Source organism: Clarias gariepinus, chromosome 18, assembly GCF_024256425.1.
Source record: "Clarias gariepinus isolate MV-2021 ecotype Netherlands chromosome 18, CGAR_prim_01v2, whole genome shotgun sequence".
NCBI lineage: Eukaryota > Metazoa > Chordata > Actinopteri > Siluriformes > Clariidae > Clarias > Clarias gariepinus.
In genome coordinates, this window is record NC_071117.1 from 24,700,651 (window position 1) to 24,720,004 (window position 19,354).

The 19,354-nt window shown below is 36.2% G+C and overlaps 2 long non-coding RNA genes across 2 annotated transcripts; both read right to left on the bottom strand.

Annotated features, from left to right (window-relative positions):
- Window positions 1-2,683: 2,683 nt before the first annotated feature.
- On the bottom strand, window positions 2,684-10,742 carry LOC128506669 (uncharacterized). Its single transcript, XR_008355740.1, has 3 exons — window positions 10,647-10,742; window positions 3,844-3,930; window positions 2,684-2,792 (listed from the first exon to the last, which is right to left on the bottom strand). It is a non-coding gene; the product is annotated as an uncharacterized LOC128506669 (long non-coding RNA).
- A 2,632-nt stretch (window positions 10,743-13,374) lies between these two features.
- Window positions 13,375-16,959, bottom strand: LOC128506670 (uncharacterized). Its single transcript, XR_008355741.1, has 3 exons — window positions 16,892-16,959; window positions 16,006-16,085; window positions 13,375-13,455 (listed from the first exon to the last, which is right to left on the bottom strand). It is a non-coding gene; the product is annotated as an uncharacterized LOC128506670 (long non-coding RNA).
- Between the last annotated feature and the right edge of the window lie 2,395 nt (window positions 16,960-19,354).

Genomic DNA, 19,354 nt, shown 5'->3' on the forward strand with positions numbered 1-19,354 from the left:
GGATCGGCCCTTGGATGAAATCCCCTGGCTCTTAGCCACAACTGAAAACACTCTGGGGACCTGGAAAACTTCCAGTTATTCAGTTGGATATAAACCACCTGTACACCAAAGAATTCTAGGAGCAAAAGTAAGGACATTTGTCCAAGTTTGGTTGAAATTGGGTCATGCAACAGGTCAATGATGTTTGAGGTTTATTAAGGCTTTCTACGCATGTGCGTTTCAATGGAATGTAAGTCTTGTGTATGTGAGGGATGTGAATGGAGCTGCCACAATGCTAATGAATCTACCGCAAATGTTCCAAACCCTAGAAAAGAGCGTCGTTGAGGCTCCTCCCTCTGGCCACCCAACAGAAACCTGTCATCTAATTTTGAGCGCTTGGGGAACTCCTGCTCCTGCGGCCAATCTCGAATAACTCCTGATACGCCCACTCATTGCTAGAGGAGCGCTCTGAAGCGATAGTTTCCTTCTCGGCCGAAGCGAGAAAGGAAGTTTCTTCTGCCCCTTCACAAGAAGCGTCGGAGCGCGCTTGAGAAGTGGGCGGTAATGGCTCATGATCCGGTCAGAGAGCAAGAGAAAGGGAGAATTCCGTCTCCGCTTTCACCAGATCAGCACGCTTACCCCATGAATGCGTTCTATTGATGACGTCACCTGACCGAGGTTATATAAGCCAAAGTTTTTGGCGTGTTTAACACACATGCTTCACAACCAGGGAACAAAGAGACGTTCCCATAGCGTTTTCACGCAGCATCAAGTGTAGCTTTTAAAAGGGAACATCATTTTGCTCTCAGTGTAATTTAAGTAATCCATTTATGGTAGTAATTTAATGCAGCTTTTCAAAGAGCAAAGTTTAGTCATGATTTAGCAATGGGGGCAATTACTTTTTTTCACATGGGCCAAGTAGTTTTGAACAGCTTTTTTTTCGTTATTGAATGAAATCATTGAAAAACTGCAAAAAGAAAATGCTATTTTAAAAAGGAGATAAATCGTTTCCCAGCATTTTATATTGCACTGTATGAATAAAATCATTACAGCTGATATAATAGGCTTTGATTGATTAAACATTTTAGCACCTACACGATGCACACTATAATCATGCTGCTCAAACTACTGTACAACACACACACATGGTAATTGTAAAAAGCATGCTCATTGGCTCACCGACACTGATGAGATTTACTTCAAAACGTCAATGCTGTATTAAAAGTCGATGCTGAATGACAAAGGTATTTTTTAATATTAAAAAAAATCAAAAACTCAGACTCAGAGTATGCAAGTGCAGTTAAGATATTTATTAAAATACTGTTAAAGTAACAGGTAAATAATCGGTTTTTCAGCACATAAAAACTGTATAAGCTCAACTGCATTAGCATGTAATCTTTAGAATCATAAAATGTAATCTTCAAACAGGGTGAACGGCTTTTCTTTGTATTTGTAATGAAACTGATTGCCTGAACACGTGTTCTTCAGCCATACCACTGTGTCACCTAAAAATAAAATATTTTGATAACTGTTATGATTAAGGACTAAGTAACGCGAATAAGATTTAAGTGGTGTAATTAAGGGTTTGATTAAGTACTGATAATTCAGTACCTACCCCATAATATAAAAATCGTATTACCAGTTGCTGGAAAAAAAAAGCTGGTTAAATCAACAATAAAGCAATATGATTAAGACAAACATAAAAACATGTTTTAATATATACTGTAATTAAGTTACATAATTATATTAACAGTTGGCTGGAAAATAAAATAAAAAAGTATGACATACAGTATGTCTGAATTATTTTTTTTCTAAACTGGTGGATGGACATCGACCTTCATCCAGAATGATGGAGCTACTGTATTTGTCCTCTAAAGGCTGATTCTGGAAGCAGAGAAAAGTATAACTTTTACAGAAAAAAATTACATACATTTTACTTGTGCTGCAACATATGCAGCACAGCATGTAACCTAATGCACATACATGTAGTCAATCATTTTTCTGGTTTTGACATGTTTTAATTATTTATTTTTTTCATTATTTTATTTATATAATATTTTTTTATTAAATAATTTAATTAAATTGTTATAATTTCATTACTTCTTAGATCTTATTGCAATATCATATTGCAGTACCCCTGGAAAAGACAGGGTTAAGGGCCTTGTGCAAAGGCTAAACAGTGGCAGCTTGGTCGTGCTGGGGTTTGAAATCGGAACAATAACCAAGCCACCACTACCACCATTCTGGGTTGTTGCTTCCAATTTCCCACACTACTCCAACTACACCAGAGAATTTCTCTAACTTTGCCAACATAAAATGTGTAATTTTATTTAGCCTGATTTTTTTTCTTCTAAATAATGGTTTATTCAGATAAATTTAAATGTACAAACTTTGCATAGGATAATATAGAAAATGTATTCCAATAACATTTAATAAAAGCATTTATTCCAACTGGTGCCATCTCGACTGCCTGACACAGTTGTTATGAATTGCAAATAAGAAAAAGAGAAATTTGAAATGGTTACTTAAAATTTATATATATATATATATATATATATATATATATATATAATGTTTTTATAAAATGTCTGATAAATTGATAAGAAAACAATAAAAGCATTAGACAATGTTTTTTTTGTGCACCAGTTGTTACTGATTAACTAATCAATTAATGTAATCTTTAATGGTAATAACTTACTAATGTAAGATGCTCCAATTTGACTTCATTTGCAATATCAAAGGGCATGTACATGAAATGGCGGGGGCATGTCGAATACAAGCGTCCTGGTTTTAAAGTTCTCAAGTCCTGCAATCTGAAAACATCATAAAAATCATTGTGGAAAACATTGCACTGTATGCTGAGCCATGGTGTCTGGCTTATAGAAAGATTATGATCAGGACCTGGTGTAAAAAAATGGTGCTAAATATAAAAAAAATACTGTACAAGACACATCACAAAATCATAACATTAACAAATAAAGAAAATGGAGCGTACCAAATACTGAATTTACCAAATTTACAAGACTGATAAAATTTAATTGTAAAATATTAGTTTATTGATCTATTCAAATTCAATTTATTCATCTTTTTCATATAAATAGACAAAAATAAACTTTTAATGAAAACATGAAATATGACGAATGAGATGAACCACAAATGTTGCACACTTTTGTGAGCTAGAAGTATGCTGTTGTTCACAATGTTTTTAATACTGTGCAGTACCATGCTGTGATGCTGCATAGCATGGTTTAAGCAGGAAATAAAGAAAACCTTATTTATCACATTTTGAATACATAACTGAACATTAAATGACAGAGACAGACTAGGAACATTAGGTTAATCATTGTCTGGTTTTAATATTATGCATGATATAAGGAGTGCCTCTGTTTAATAGTTTTTTGCACTGATTCGAAGAAAGTACATTTCAGTGCACATGAACAAAATGCATACTGTATTTATGTGATGCATGATCTTGTTCAAGAGTAAACACTGTTGGTCATTGCTATTTTTAAAAAAGTAATAAATGGTTGTTCTTCGTCCTGACTTTTATCGAGAAAAATGGCCAACACCAAATCTAGCAAGACACAGCCATACAAAGAGGCATCTACCCAGCTATGTTAACAACTGAGGGAGATGCACGATGCAACTTTATCTGTGTGACTGATTACTGCTGAAATACTAGTTCATTTAAGTACTGTTTCTGCAGTTCGTAGAGTTTTTTATGTCCTGTTACATTTCATCCTCTCAAAATTTCTCCACTGACACTCATTTTGGCATGGTGGTGGAGGGGCTTACATGAAATAAGTAATTTTTGATCATTATCTTCACTGATCATTAATGTTAGACTGAAGAGAACAAACTCACCTTGAATATCTCCTCAGTTTTTCATTTTGCTCCCTATAAAACCTCTCCTTCCTATTTTCAGATTGATTGGTTTCCATCTGGTTCCATCTGAAAGCAGTGTAGAAAAATATTAAGGAAGCCAAACAATATTATATAATATTAAAGTTTATCATTTTACATTGAGAAAGATTAGATTTATATATATTTAAGTGGAAAGCATTTAAGACATCTCCTTATCTATCCAGGAGTTGACGTTTCAGCACGTTTATCTCAAGATCAAACCATGTAATGTTCAGAGAAATACAAAAAACCCAAGAGGTTCATCTCTGATCAGAATGCTAATTGCATAATTATAACAAGATGGAGCAAATATAAATTGTTTGGAAGGGTTTCCAGGAAAAACATTTCACTGTAAAATAAACACATAAGCATGACATGGTTTGAAAAAACTGCACCTAAACAAACCACAAAAACACTGGAACTTCCTATGGTCAGATAACTCCAATGTAGAGTTATTTGGTCGTAATGTCCAGCATCATGTTTGGTGAAACCAAACACTGCATTCTGTAAAAACATATTATAACCACTGTCAAGCACGGTAGTGGAGCAGTGATGATTTGGGTTTGTTTAGAGAAAGGACCTGGGAAACTTCCAGTTATTTGTCAGTTGAATATAAACCACCTGTACACCAAAGAATTCTAGGAGCAAAAGTAAGGACATTTGTCCAAGTTTGGTTGAAATTGGGTCATGCAACAGGTCAATGATGTTTAAGGTTTATGAAGGCTTTCTACGCATGTGCGTTTCAATGGAATGTAAGTCTTGTGTACTGTATGTGAGGGATGTGAATGGAGCTGCCACAATGCTAATGAATCTACCGTAAATGTTCCAAACCCTAGAAAAACACTGGAGCTTCTGTCTGAAGGTGGGTGTGGGTCAGTCAATGATGGCCTTGAATTTGTATGAATCCATCTGAATCCTGGAAGGAGATATTGTGAAACCATTACAAGAGATGGATTCCTAGTGGATTTACACCTTTACATGCCTTAATGAAAAGTAAAAACCTCTGTAAAAACCTGGTGAACATGGGTTATGAAAGAGCGAAAACAGGAGGTTAACCCCAATGGCAAAGCCAGATATTCGTAGTGATCGGTGGGCATGTTAAATTCAGTTCCCTTTCAAAAGCTACACGACAGCACTATGGGAAACGATTCCTCGAGAGACGATTGTGAAGCACGTGTGTGTCAAACACGCCAAATATTTTGGCATGTATAACCTCAGGCAGGTGACATCAACCAATGAGGTGCACCTGGAGGTTATAAATGACATGAACCGGAAACACCCTCAGATCATTTTCTCTTCAGGATCCATGTTGTGTGTGTGCAAGCATTTTTTAACAGAAAGCGAAAATAGAAAGTGTCTTACTACTCACCAGAAAGATGGCAGAGTTAGACACGAGTCCGTCCCTCTCTGTAGAAGAATATCACGCTGAGGGCGATCTCCATGTTTTCTGTATGAGTGTTTGGGGAAAGAGCCCGCTATCCTCGGGCTTCAGGGAGCAGGTAAGTATTGCGATTTTCTCCCTATTAAAGTCCCGCGCGCTCGGGTTCGCCGTCTTAAAGCGAAACCGCGACCCGCAGCGCATTTCTTGCGTGCAAATCTGGCGGAGGCGCACGAGACAGAATTTTCCTTTTCTCTTGCTCTCTCGCCGGATCATGAGTCTTTTACCTTCCACTTCCACTTGCTTCCGCGGAGATGGAAACTATCACTTCAGAGCGCTCCTCTAGTGATGAGCCGGTGTGTTAGTTGGTGTTGCAGGTGGTAACGCGCGGTCTAACGCGTACACCTCGATTCGCCGTAAAAATAAATAAATTAAATAAATCCCCCAAACGCGCAAGGTCAGCCGACAGGTGCCTGTCAGGTGGCCGGAGGAGGGGCCTTAATGATGGCCCCTCCCCCTCCTGGCGACCTCCATGAGTTAACTCTTTCATGAAATAAGCCGTATTTATCCTGTGTTTTTGTGCTATTGACATTTGATTTGTTCCAATGTCATGGATGAAAGTGCGGTCCTTTATGATGATGTCCCAGATCAGAGAGACGCTCACGGGCTATCTCTCTTCTGGAAGCTCATCCTCTTGGGAAAAATCCACACTCCCCACCAAGCGTGCAGACTAACATCATCGTTGGTGGGAGAAGATTTTTCAGGCAGCGGGTCAGCCTGGTGCAGCCCTGCACACAATGGCTTTGCAGGCATACCAGACTGACCTACTGAGAGCTGCACCTTTTAGAGAGCCCGGCAGCGGGGAACCTACTGCCAGCTATGTCTCTTTAGGTACGAAGCGATGAAGAGGACCAGCATCCTTAGGAGGCCGCCATCAATCCATCAATCTCCGCCACCACTGGTGTTTCGGAGAGCAGCGATCTCCAGTGAATCGTTAGGTTTTCAGTCCCTTCCCTCTATGTTCAGGATGCCAAACACCTAACACACCCATCTAGCCGAGGTGTCAAAGTTCGAGCACCTTTAGAGAGGCTGGCAGCGGGGCACCTACTGCCAGCTATGTCTCCTTAAGCACGAAGCACTGTGAAAAACCAGTATCCTTAATACAAAGTGTTAGGTGCTTGGGTTCCTCCTGTCGTGTTTCAGGACACCGAACACCTAACAGCCACCACCATCACCACCCCTCTGTCGGCGTCAACACGTCGCCCTAGCTCACCTCACTTCTTAGGGTGCAGCCCTAACGCCACAAAGCGTTCTCCTTCTTACATGAGGTATGAAGTTGAGTGTCATGCGGAATCCAAGCGCAATGCGGGCACAGCTGTCTCTTGCGCGCGCCGAATTCATTATAGCATACTCTAAAGGAGTATATGCTAGGTGAGGTGGTAACAAGGGTTACACGCCGAGAGCTTCATACCCTCTCCACAGGACACTGGGTATATCCCTCCTCTGTCACATTACCAGCAATATGATGTGGCAGCTATTTGTTATTGTACCTATCATACATAAAATGTGTGAATGTCTCCTCCACTGGTCATGTGGAGCAGCTCTCGATACTGTTGTACGCATTGCATACCAACTTGAGGCAAATGGACAGCGGCTGCACGGAAGGCAAGACACAATCAATGCAGATCTGAAGACTATACACCTACACACAGATATCACATTTAATCATGCAAAATGGCATTTAAAGATCTGAACATTGGCCTCTGTGCCAGTGGGACAATATTAAGAAGAAGAAGGAAAAGGAGAAAAAGAAGAAGAAGGGAAAAAAAGAAGAAGAAAACTGTTGGCTTCATCTGCGATTCAACAGGTAAGAGGTTGCAAGAGTTGACTTGCTTAGTTTCCAACAAGATTCTATTACTATATTGTGATGCTATATGGCAATGTCAATGCTCCATTCAAGGCAGTGTGGCATGCCTTAATTTGTCTTCAGAGACAAAAAGGTGGTGAACAAAGGCAAATGGAAAACTTAAAAAATGTTGTCCCAAGTTATCCAAGTTATATAAAGGGGCTTATTTCATGTTGAGGCAAATGTATCCTAAAATGGGGTTACAGGTTCCTGTCATGGTACTTGGCTAAAATCTTTTTCCTTGTTTCTACTTTACCTGAACATATAAAGTAGACCAGGCTTTAAGAATGGAAAGGCTATTACCAGGATAGCATTCTTTAACCTCAGAAATATTGCTAAGACAAGAAATATATTGTCACTAAAAGATGCAGAAAAACTAGTTCATGCTTTTATCACCTCTAGGTTGGACTATTGTAACACTTTACTGTCTGGCTGTTCAACTAGGTGCATAAACAAGCTTCAGTTAGTCCAGAATGCAGCAGCGAGAGTCCTCACTAGAACCAGAAGATATGAGCACATCACCCCTATCTTATCCACACTGCATTGGCTCCCTGTAAAATTTTGCATCGATTTTAAAATACTGCTATTGACGTATAAAGCATTAAATGGTCTCGCGCCGCAGTATCTGAATGAACTGCTAGTGTCTTATGATCCACCACGCCTTGATTCCCAACAACTGGATGAAGTGCCTGTCCCAAGCCCAGATCTGTTGTAAACCCTGTGTCAAGCTCGTGTGCGGACCGGATTGTCTGCTGTAACGACCCATTGCCAAGAGCAGACGTAGGACCAACGACAATTTATTTGATTTGCAACAAAAAAAAAAAGATAATTGCTATTAAATAGTATGAGTTAGGCTACTCATTAATGCAAGTAAAGAACGATTAATATGAATAAGTACAACAAACTCAAAAACTCATAGTTCCATTTACTTAAAACTGGAAACATCATTACTTTAAAAAATTGATGTAACTGATTACCTCAAATGTTTTGAATTTTGCCAACGTAGTCGGGTTTACAGTTTACAGTCTACCTGAGCCTCCAAGAATGAACTGGACTCCATTTTAACTTAAACACATCTCCTGTTATACTGAACTTCCAGTCTCACACAGTATGATGCAGATCAATCCCTGCTAGCTGTTTCACTCAAATAAGGATGGGTTCCCTGTTGAGTCTGGTTCCTCTCAAGGTTCCTTCCTATAACCATCTCAGGAAGTTTTTCCTTGCCATTGTCTCCATCGGCCTCAGCTTGCTTATCAGGGACAGTCTTATCATTTTGATTTATACACATTTACATTTCATACAAACTTTAAAAAAATCTTTTGAGTGTGTAAAGCTGCTTTGCGACAATGTCAATTGTTAAAAGTGCTATACCAATAAAATTTAAATTTGAATTGAATTAAAAAGGCAGCTCCTCTGTTATTTTCAGAGTATTCACAGTATTTTAAAAAATAGCACTGCAACCATTCTTCCAGGGTTTCAGCCCGGCCACCACTACTACAATCCAGAACCCCAGTGCTTCTAAAAAGAAAAAGAAATTTTCCTACATTTCCGACATACAGTCTGAATTTACCCAAATGTTTTTTTTTTTTTTTTTTTTTTAATGATCACAATTTACAAATTTATAAATCCTTTTTGTGTTTGATCTTATGAAAATTATAATATTTTGAGACACTAGATTTTTTTTACTTAAGTGTATGACCTTTTCCTGCTTTTTTTGTAGCCCTTATTCTATTATCTATGAAGGCATTGTTTGTTTGTTTGTTTGTTTGTTTGTTTTAATAAACACATATAGGGCTCAGGATTGTAAATGTATATACAGGGGGAAGAAAAAGTATGTTACCATTTTGGAATTCCAAGTTTTTTTGCATTTAGTTGTCTTAAGCCCGATTCGGACGGGACTAGTTTTACAGGGGGTCATTAATTTCTGTTTCACAGACGTACTTTGTGATTTTAATCCCGTCCGAATCTGCCATGTCTGTCTTTCTCTCACACGACCTCTGTAAAAATTCCAGAGCAAATTACCTACTGTTTTTTTAGCAAACTCGAAGGTCCTCTGAGAAATCTAATCCCGTTTAAATGCGAATGTCTGTGATTGCCGAATTTCACTAGCGTGCCAGTATTCAAGTTTGTGAACCAATAATGGATGTGGATATAGACATGTGATCTTGTGCAACGCCCACATGTAAAACACTGACACTCCTACCTCCGTAATAAACACGGAGATGTTAGTCCCGTCCGAATGCATACATGAAATAACAGACGTCGTCTGAAATTTTTTTTAACTCAAACGTCGTTTGGAAAACTAGTCCCGTCCGAATAGGGCTATAAAATGTGATCTGATCATTACCTAAGTCAAGGGTATTGACAAATATAATGTGCCTAAAATAATAACAAACAGACAATTCTGATTGTTCATGTCTGTATTGAAAAGAACTGTAACCACATTATAATGCTAGTGAAAAAAGTATGAGCATATTTGAGTTAATGACCTCAGAAAAGTGGAATCAGATGTTAGTATACCTAGAGTCTTGGTCAGTTTGGAGGTATGGACTAGAGCTACTGTACTTTGACTGATTAAAAAAAAATTTGGTAATGGCATTTTTTTTTTTTAGAACCTACAGACTATTGATAATAATGGCTAGAATATAATAAACATGTCAAAAATTAACAGCCATAAAATATGTTTCTTCTTTGTAAAATAAATAGTACCTCTTAGAGCATTTTAGAAATTTTTTGTTCTGCTGTTTTTCATGTAATAATCACATATTGGGCTTCAGGATTCTGTAGTGTAGAGTATGATGAACTTAATTGTATTTTTTAACCAACTATACAAGCATTTCTTTGACATCATAGTCAAAGAAATAGCACAGATGCACATAATCACTGTTTTTTATATATATTCTACATAGTTGCAATGTCATTCCACCTGTAGTGGTAAAATTTACACATTAGAAAAGTAATGATAACTTTGGTTCTACCTTAAAAAAAAGCATACAGTGGATAAAGAAAATAATCACCCCTGCATTAAAAAAAAACTCACAAAAACTACTGCATGTTGTATTACTCAGGTTATCTTTGTGTAATATTTGATGATCTTAATTACAGTACATAAGTATGACAAATATCCAAATTAATAAAATTTCTGGAAGGGGGGAAATTCCTTTTTTTTGGTAGTGTACATACAATTTTAATTGAAACTAATTACAGTAATCTTGGCATACGAATTAGATCTACTAATGCACTAACATTTTAATCCCATTATATGTAAAAAGTTTTACAAATATGTTGGCACTGTGTTCAGTTTTATTCTAGAGCAAATCAGGTGAAAACAATGAAAACTTTTGAATAAAGTAAATTGGAGCCTTAATTTATGGACAATAATCATTAATAATAATCAATAAACACAGCACCTACTGTAGTATCATGCTATCACTTTATTACCATACACACTTTAATATAGTGCTAAATGATCAAACTTACGGTAGATCACTTGTGTCAAATTCTCTTTTGAATGATTGACTTGCATTGACACTGTGATGTGCACATTTTGATTGTGCTGATGTACCACTTTTTGTTTCCCAACTGAAACCATCAAAAAAGTATAATTAATATAGACAGTAATCAATGAAAAAAACTAATTGTTTAACTGTATATGAGGTTATTATAAAACAAATTTATATCTATCTATCTATCTATCTATATATATATATATAATGCCAAAGTTTAAAAGTTTAAAACATCTAGTCTCAAGATGTTTTAAGGATTTAAAAAAAAGAAAAATTGTCTACTAATTTGGATTATGTAGAGTAGGTTTAATCAAGTAATGTACTACTAATGTGATTTTATTATGTAACATGTTTTACATGGATGTTGGCACTATGTTCACTTGCATTCCAGAGCAAATCAGTTTACTGAATTAATTAAATTTAAATGTCAATTAATGGATGAACTTTAGGTTAAACATGTTATTACTTTAATAATTAATTAATATAGTGCAAAAGGATAAAACTTACTGTGGATTACTCGTGCCAAATTCTCTGATAATTGTTGAACAAACAGATTTTGATTGTACTGATGTATAACACTTTGTTTCCCATTTGAAACCATCACAGAAAGGACCATTAATATAGACGTAAAACATGATAAAATGACCTTATGAGTTTATAAGACAACATTTAATATACTTTTTTTTATTAAGGAATAAAAGGAAATAAGCGATTTTCTAGTCTCAATATGTTTTAAAGACTCCCCCCATTGACAAAAAAAAAAAAAGAATTTTAAAAAGATGAGAGAGGATTTTTTTATCATAGGTATACCTCAACTATGAGAGACAAAATAAAAATAAATCCAGAAAATCTCATTGTAGGATTTTCAAAGAATTTATTTGCAAATTATGGTGGAAAATAACTATTTGGTCACCTACAAACAAGCAAGATTTCTTGCTCTCATAGACCAGTACCTTTTTCTTTAAGGTGCTCATCTGTCCTTCGCTCGTTACTTGTATTAATGGCATCTGTTATCAGTATAAAAGACACCTGTCCACAACCTCAAACAGTCACAGTCCCAGTACATGTCCAGGCCCGTCTGAGGTTTGCTAGAGAGCATTTGGATGATCCAGAAGAGAATTGGGAGAATGTTATATGGTCAGATGAAACCTAAATAGAATTTTTTGGTAAAAACTCAATTTGTCATGTTTGAAGGAGAAAAAATGCTGAGTTGCATCCAAATAACACCATACCTACTGTGAAGCATGGGGGGGGTGGAAACATCATGCTTTGGGGCTGTTTTTCTGCAAAGGGACCAGGACCACTGATCTGTGTAAAGCAAAGAATGAATGGGGCCACGTATCATGAGGTTTTGAGTGAAAACCCTTTTTCCATCAGTAAGGGCATTGAAGATGAAACGTGACTGGGTCTTTCAGCATGACAATGATCCTAAACAAACCTCCCGGGCAACGAAGGAGTGACTTCGTAAGAAGTATTTTAAGGTCCTGGAGTGGCCTAGCCAGTCTACAGATCTCAACCCCATAGAAAATCTTTGGAGGGAGTTTAAGTCTGTGTTGCCCAGCGACAGCCCGAAAACATCACTGCTCTAGAGGAGATCTGCATGGAGGAATGGGCCAAAATACCAGCAACAGTGTGTGAAAACCTTGTGAAGACTATAAAAAAGTATTGAGATGAAATTTTGGTGTTGACCAAATACTTATTTTCCACCATAATTTACAAATAAATTCTTTAAAAATCCTACAATGCAATTTTCTGGATTTTTTTTTCTTTCTTATTTGGTCTCTCATGGTTAAAGTATATATGTGCTATAAATTACAGGCCTCTCTCTCATCTTTTTAAGTGGGAGAACTTGCACAATTGGTGGCCGACTGTTTAACTTGGTACTTCAGCTTTGTAACACAAATATCTAATTCCGAAAGTGCTGATCAACTGTGATTTTCATGCACAACCATTTCAAGGGTTTCCAGGGAATCGTGTAAAAAAAAGAAAAAATATCTATTGTGGGCAGTTCTCTGGGCAAAAATGCCTTATTGACACCAGAAGTCAAAGAGTCTGGCCAGAGTTTGAACTGATATAAAGGCAACAGTAACACAAATAACATCTTGGTACAACCGGCGTATCCCCAAGAGCACCTCTGAAAGCACATCATGTTTAAGATCAGCTGAGAACAGGAAACCAAGGCAAAAATAGTTGTGTGCTTTATTTCAGACCAAATCAGTTTATTCATGTGGAAACAATGAAAATATCTGTATAATGTATATTTGATTAGCTTTTTATTAGTGTGCTTAGCATCTATGGCTTAGCTGTATATGAGTATTTTTATAGTAATGAAAATGCTTCTGTCGTTTCCAGATTTTTATGTATTTATTTGATCCTATTTTAACCTTAAACCTAGTACTAGCATTTTTCCGCCTAAAATTGTAGATTGGATCCAGATTTTAATGAAACCTGAAGACTTTATCACATTTACCAATAGCACTTGAAATAAATTTGGTAAGACCGTATTGCATCATTATTCAGGTGGGGTAAAACATATGGTATTAATCATTTCATCAATCCTATTCCCTTAGTGATGACGTAGACCTGATGATATTTATTACAATATTCTAAGCCTCAATTAATAATAAAAAAATAAACCAGATGGATAAAACCATGTTATCATTTCAGTATGTATTGATATAGTACTAAAGGATCAAACTTACTGCTGATTTCTTGTTTCAGATTCACTTATGAATTTTGAAACTTCACACATGCTTTGATTCCCATCTTGTGTCATTATAAATCTGAAACCATCATAAAGAGAATAATAAAGACACTAAACATTAAAAACATGACTAATTGAATCAAATTATATGAGACGAATCAGTGTCTGATGACTTTTGGGACTAAATTAGGTCTTTTCCTAAAAGGTAAAAAAAAAATGGGCCAGCTTTCAGGGAGTGTTTTCATAGGAACCATACTGTAAAATAATTTTGCTGTGCTGAGAACAAAATATAAGATTGTTTTCGCAATAAGTTTTAATGCACAATTTACCAACATAAAAAATCGTGCCATATGAGTGTACATTGCCATTAAATACCTTCATGACAGTTGCTTCTAATCTTTTCATTTCTGATCAGAAGATATAAATAAGAAGATAAATAAGTAAAACTGAACTTTTATTAGCCTACTGCTACAGAATATTTTATTACTGAAGCACTTTAAATTTACTCCTTTACTTCATATTTACACAATATCACTGCTTTTAAGGTCCTCAATTAATATTTTTTTTATAATAGTTTCAGTAAATATATACTAATATATACTTTTAGAGATTACCTCTCAAATTTTGTTGCTTTTGATGCATTATTTTTTCCAGTCTGATGCCATCAAAGTCAATTTATAATAATAATAAGACTTTTCCATCATTATCAGAAACGTTATTATTCACAATTGACAAAATCAAGGCCTGAAAAAAATGTATAAATCAGAAATACACTGGATGTGTGTCTTTGGAGGTCATGCTGTTGTTACCTCTGAGTTGGACTACTGTAATGCCTTTCTGTCTGGATGTTCCACAAGGTGCATGAATTAGAGCACAATATAGCAGCAAAAGTCCTCACTAGGACTTAAAGATATGAGCACCCATATTTTATGCACACTTCACTTCACATAGTTTTGCACTGAGTTTAAAGAAAGTTGCATTAAGTTATTGACCTTTAAGCACTAAATGGTCTTGTGCCATGGTATCTAGTGTTTTATGATCTACAACAACAACCTAAATCATAGGATCTAGGCTGCTTTTGGTACCTTGTATTATGAAAACTACAGCAGCGGCAGCTTTTTCTTACATGGCGCAAAAAACATTACTTCTTTAATTTAAAAAGCACAACATTCTTCCCAGCAGTAAATGGCACAATTATTACTAAATACAGATATGAACCACTTATTATCAAGATAAGATTTCTGTTAAACTAGACTTAATGCAGTCTGGAGTTTGTGCAAACACCATGTTACAGTATACAGTACAACAATCAGCATAGTTTCCCCTTTTGCTGGCTGGGTTATTCTGGCTCTTCACAAGTCCTCTGCTGGTATGCCTTGGTGTCTGGCAACATGACATTAGCAGTGCATCCGTTTGGTGCTTAATTGGACTGGGATTTGGCGAGTTTTGACTTTTTGGCTCTTTACCTGCCGGGCCCAATGCAAGGTAGGCAGTGGTGCACTGGGTGTTCTGGTGCTTTTGTATCATGGTCGGAATTGACATTTTTTTTCAACAAGTTGTTTTGCATTGGCTTTTCTGTGAATTCGACCAAACAGACAGTTTTTTTCTCTTCACAGACCTAAATAAGCATTAGGTGCCTATGGTCTTGTCAACAGTTTACTGGTATGTATTGATAATCAATGTTGATGTTATTGCTGAATGATAGGGTATTGCATACTTTTGTTATGCTTTGGTAAGCTATTAAAGAACATACACTGTAGAACCCCAGTGTCATGCATATTTTGTGGAGATGGATTCACTAGAAATGGGGAATTAATTAATTTAGGCTGGAACCCAACTGTGTTCTTCAGGGCAATACAGTTAATACAGTACTGTGTATCATTTTTATGACAGGAGCTTAGAATTTCTTTCACCTTGTATAATAACAGCCATTACTTTCTGATAGTTTGGGTGTTTTTATAAGGGCAGCCTATAATCAATGGCTTTAGGAGGGAGACATAAAATAACAGTACTGATCAAGCCGACTAAGACAGTACAGTAATACCCATATCTCACCTACACTACCGTTCAAAAGTTTGGGGTCACTTGCAAATTTCTTTGTTTTTGTTTAGTGATTTATTTTCTACATTCTACAACAATACTGGGGATTTCAAAACTATAAAATAACATATAGAATTAGGTAATTATGTAACAACAACAAAAACAACAGTTAGTTGTTATTATAAGACACAGAGGTCAGCCTTTCTGTAATAGTTCTTGCAAGAACAGTATCGTCAAGTGCATTTGCAAAATCCATCAAGCACCATAATGAAACTGGCTCTCATGAAGGCCGTCCCAGGAGGACGAGACCAAAACCTACCTCTGCCACAGACGAGAAGTTCATTTAGAGTTATCAGCCTGAAAAATGACCAATTAACAACCAGCACCTCAGATTAGAGGCGTTATGAAGTCTTTACAGAGCAGAAGTAGCAGAAACATCTCACCATTAACTGTTCAAAGGAGATTAATGCATTTTTTGGACGCCTTCAACATTCCTTTACAATGTAGAAAGGAATAAAAATCAGGAATGATCATGGAGTTAGAAAGTGACTCCAAACTTTTGAACGGTAGTGTATGTGGTTTGACTTACGGTAAGATGCGGTGTTAGGCACCGTGAGCTGCCGCGAGTGACCGCCGGACGTCCTGCCGAAGCTCCGCAAGGTCCGCAAGCTTCCGTGAGGGCCGGCAGAAAAATGAAACTTGTTTAATATTTTATGCAGAAAGATGGAAACGTAATCATAGCGCCAAAACTCGCAGTAAATCATCATGAACCGTGTAGGTGAGATAGCTGGATAAGTGACATTGTTTAAGTACTTGATGTACAGTATATGAAAGCCATTTTTTCCAGAGTACAAAAAGATGTGTGGATGGTGCTCATGCATCCATAAGTTTTTTAAAATTAAACTTAAAAACTAAACAACATTCCTGCATAAGCTCACACCCATAACAACAGTTCCTGAAAAATCTTTAATCTTCGCCTAATAAAAATAGAAACACTTCCTTCATGTTTTACATGTTTTTTTTTTTTGGAAAAGTCACAAGCATTTCACATGACAATATGCTTCTCGCATGGTTTATGTAAACACCTGTACATAATCACATGTGAAGATAAATTTCACATATGCACATATGATCAAAATGGAATCACATAGTAAATGGAAAAAAAAAAAAAATAATAAAACCACGCATGAATCATGCCAGAAAAACTAATTACATGTGAAAAGTTTAGGAAACATTATGTTAAGTGAATTTCGTGTTTTAATTTCGTGTTTTTACAAGTTTGTTATTTTAAAGTTTGTTGTTTTGTGATGTAACTTTTCCTATTTATTGTGTTTGTTTAAATTAAATTCAAATCCTCTTTTCAGTTAGGATTATTGTATACATTATATATTATACATTTGTACACACAAACAGCATATTACCAAAGTAAGTCAATATTTAACATTTTAGATATTAAATTTACTTTATGCACTTACCAGGAGACAATGTTCTCTTACGTCTGACTGTAGGTTTGGAGTAAACAAGAGCTTTGCTGTGGTTTTAGTGGCTTCCCCAGAATGTCACAGAAATAGAAAGTAGAAGCTGCAATCTGACAAGCATGCTGAACCTGTCAGACAGAAGTTTCAAAACAGAGTGGCTTTTGTGTTTAAGTAGAACCAATACCTTAATATTATATTTGATGCAATATTTAATTAATTAATTATTAATCATTTTTAATTATAAAATAAAACTTGTTAACTTATAACTCTGAACTATGTCTACTTTGTCCATGTTTTATGGTGGTGCACAAATATACTAATTACTCTGAAAAAGTTTTATATACTGTAACAATACTAGCACATGTCAAGTAATGCTGCAAGGCCTGTCTGTAAATATAGCTTTAAAAAAAATAATTTTTTTTTTTTTTTTTTTTTATGAAAACACTTTATCAAAGTAAATTTTTGGTTTGGCAACCCTTCTTTAAAATACTTCTTTAAAACTGCATTAAAAGTAACCATGTAAAGTGCATAAATAGTATCATTAACATTAACAGGTGTTTAATTAATGTGAAGAACGGAGATCTTAGAGATTTTCTTTTTTCTGGTAGTGTGTGAATAGTCTAATTTTTTTTTAGCATAATGTTTGTTTGTTTGTTTGTTTGTTTGTTTGTTTGTTTGTTTATACACATTCAAAATACAATCGCTACTAAAGTTGACCTGTGGTTTTCCGTTTGTGGAGTTCTACACCAGGCAGCAGAGTTAAGGAAACTGGGTGTGTTTTAATTGTTCTGGTAATTAATATACTGTAATTACCGTCTGTCCATTGTGTTTAATAGAAAGACGGTAATTACAGTATAATAAACAGGTCTTTAAACAGAGGCATGAGATGGAAGATTTGGAAGGGTATAAATGAAGTCAGTGAACACCGCTGGATCAACATTGTTAAGATACTGTAGCAAAAGGTGAATAATGAGATAAGATAGCAAACCTGCTGCGCCCGAGTAAGCATCAGTGGTATGGAAATAGCATAGTCGTATAATCTGAAATAGTCACCTGAGCTGTACTGAGCAAGTCTGTAATAAGACATGAGCAGCAAACTAGGTCCATGATTTTTAGAGTGAATTGAAAAGGCAACAAAAATAACCCAACTTTGCATTTAAGTCTTTAATAAGTGGACAGTTAGTGTCATTATAATGCACATAAGTCTACAAGATGTCAGTGAGTTTATGCAAAAATCTTTTTGAAATCTATGTGACAGCAAAGTGTTCCCACTACAAACCAGTGCAGAGCAGAATCGGGTATAAATAAACAATATTTATTGAACTAATTACTACATAAACAAAGAATATATGATCAATATTAACTGGCTATAACATATTCTCCTTTATTATGTTTTTTAATTATTTATTTATTATTTCTTTTTTTTTTTATTATTATATTTACATAATGAACTTTGTGTTCCCTCTACAACCTGGGCTTGGGGCAGTGGTTAGGTGTTTCCCAGGAGCCAGAGAAGCAGACATAGCAGGTAGTCTTACGGTTCTAGGATAGCATACTGTAGGTGCTCTAAGATAGTTGTACATGCTGGAGCTAACGATATACGCCTTCGTCAGTCAGAAGTTAGCAAGGTGTTTAAATTAGCAAAGGTGATGTCCGATGAAGTAATATGCTCTGGTCCCATCCCAATGCGACATGGCGACATAGCTTACAGCAGGTTATGGTCGCTGAACCGCTGGTTGTCCACGTGGTGCCCCAAAAATAATGTGGGCTTTATAGAAAATTGAAAGACCTTTGAGGGCAAAGTTGACCTGTTAGGGCGGGACGGTGTCCATCCCACTCGGGAAGGTGCTGCACTTATTTATTGTACTATAGCTCATAGTCTTAGAAGAGGCCTAGTTAATCAGTGACAATACAGAGCCCAGGCCAGGGAGCAGACAGACAGGCTAAACCAACCGTCTACTAGCTGCATAGAGTCGTCACTCAGGGTTCATCATATTGAGACTGTGTCTGTTTCCCGAGCTAAACACACCTTTAGAAAGACTCAGAAAGTCTGTTTTAGTAATTTAATTAATATAAAAATCAAAATTACACTAAAAACACAGCCAGCACCTCTGATCCAAAGCAAGGACTGCTTTGATGGGAGTTTTTTTCTTACAAAGCAACAAAGTTATGGAATAGTCCTCCAATTAATGTTCAGGACTCAGACACAGTCTCAGTGTTTAAGTCTAGGCTAAAAACCTATTTATTTAATCAAGCAAGGTTTGTTGAGGCTAAAGTAAATGATCGCCTTACATCTCAGGGAGCCCTTATGCCCTGCTTCTGGTTGGAGATCTTGTCGCATGGATGCCCTGATGTGATAGTTCAGAACTGGAGTTTTCTACAGTCTACCTGAGCCTCCAATAACGAACTGGAATCCATATTAACTTTAACACATCTCCTGTTATACTTAACAGTCTCACA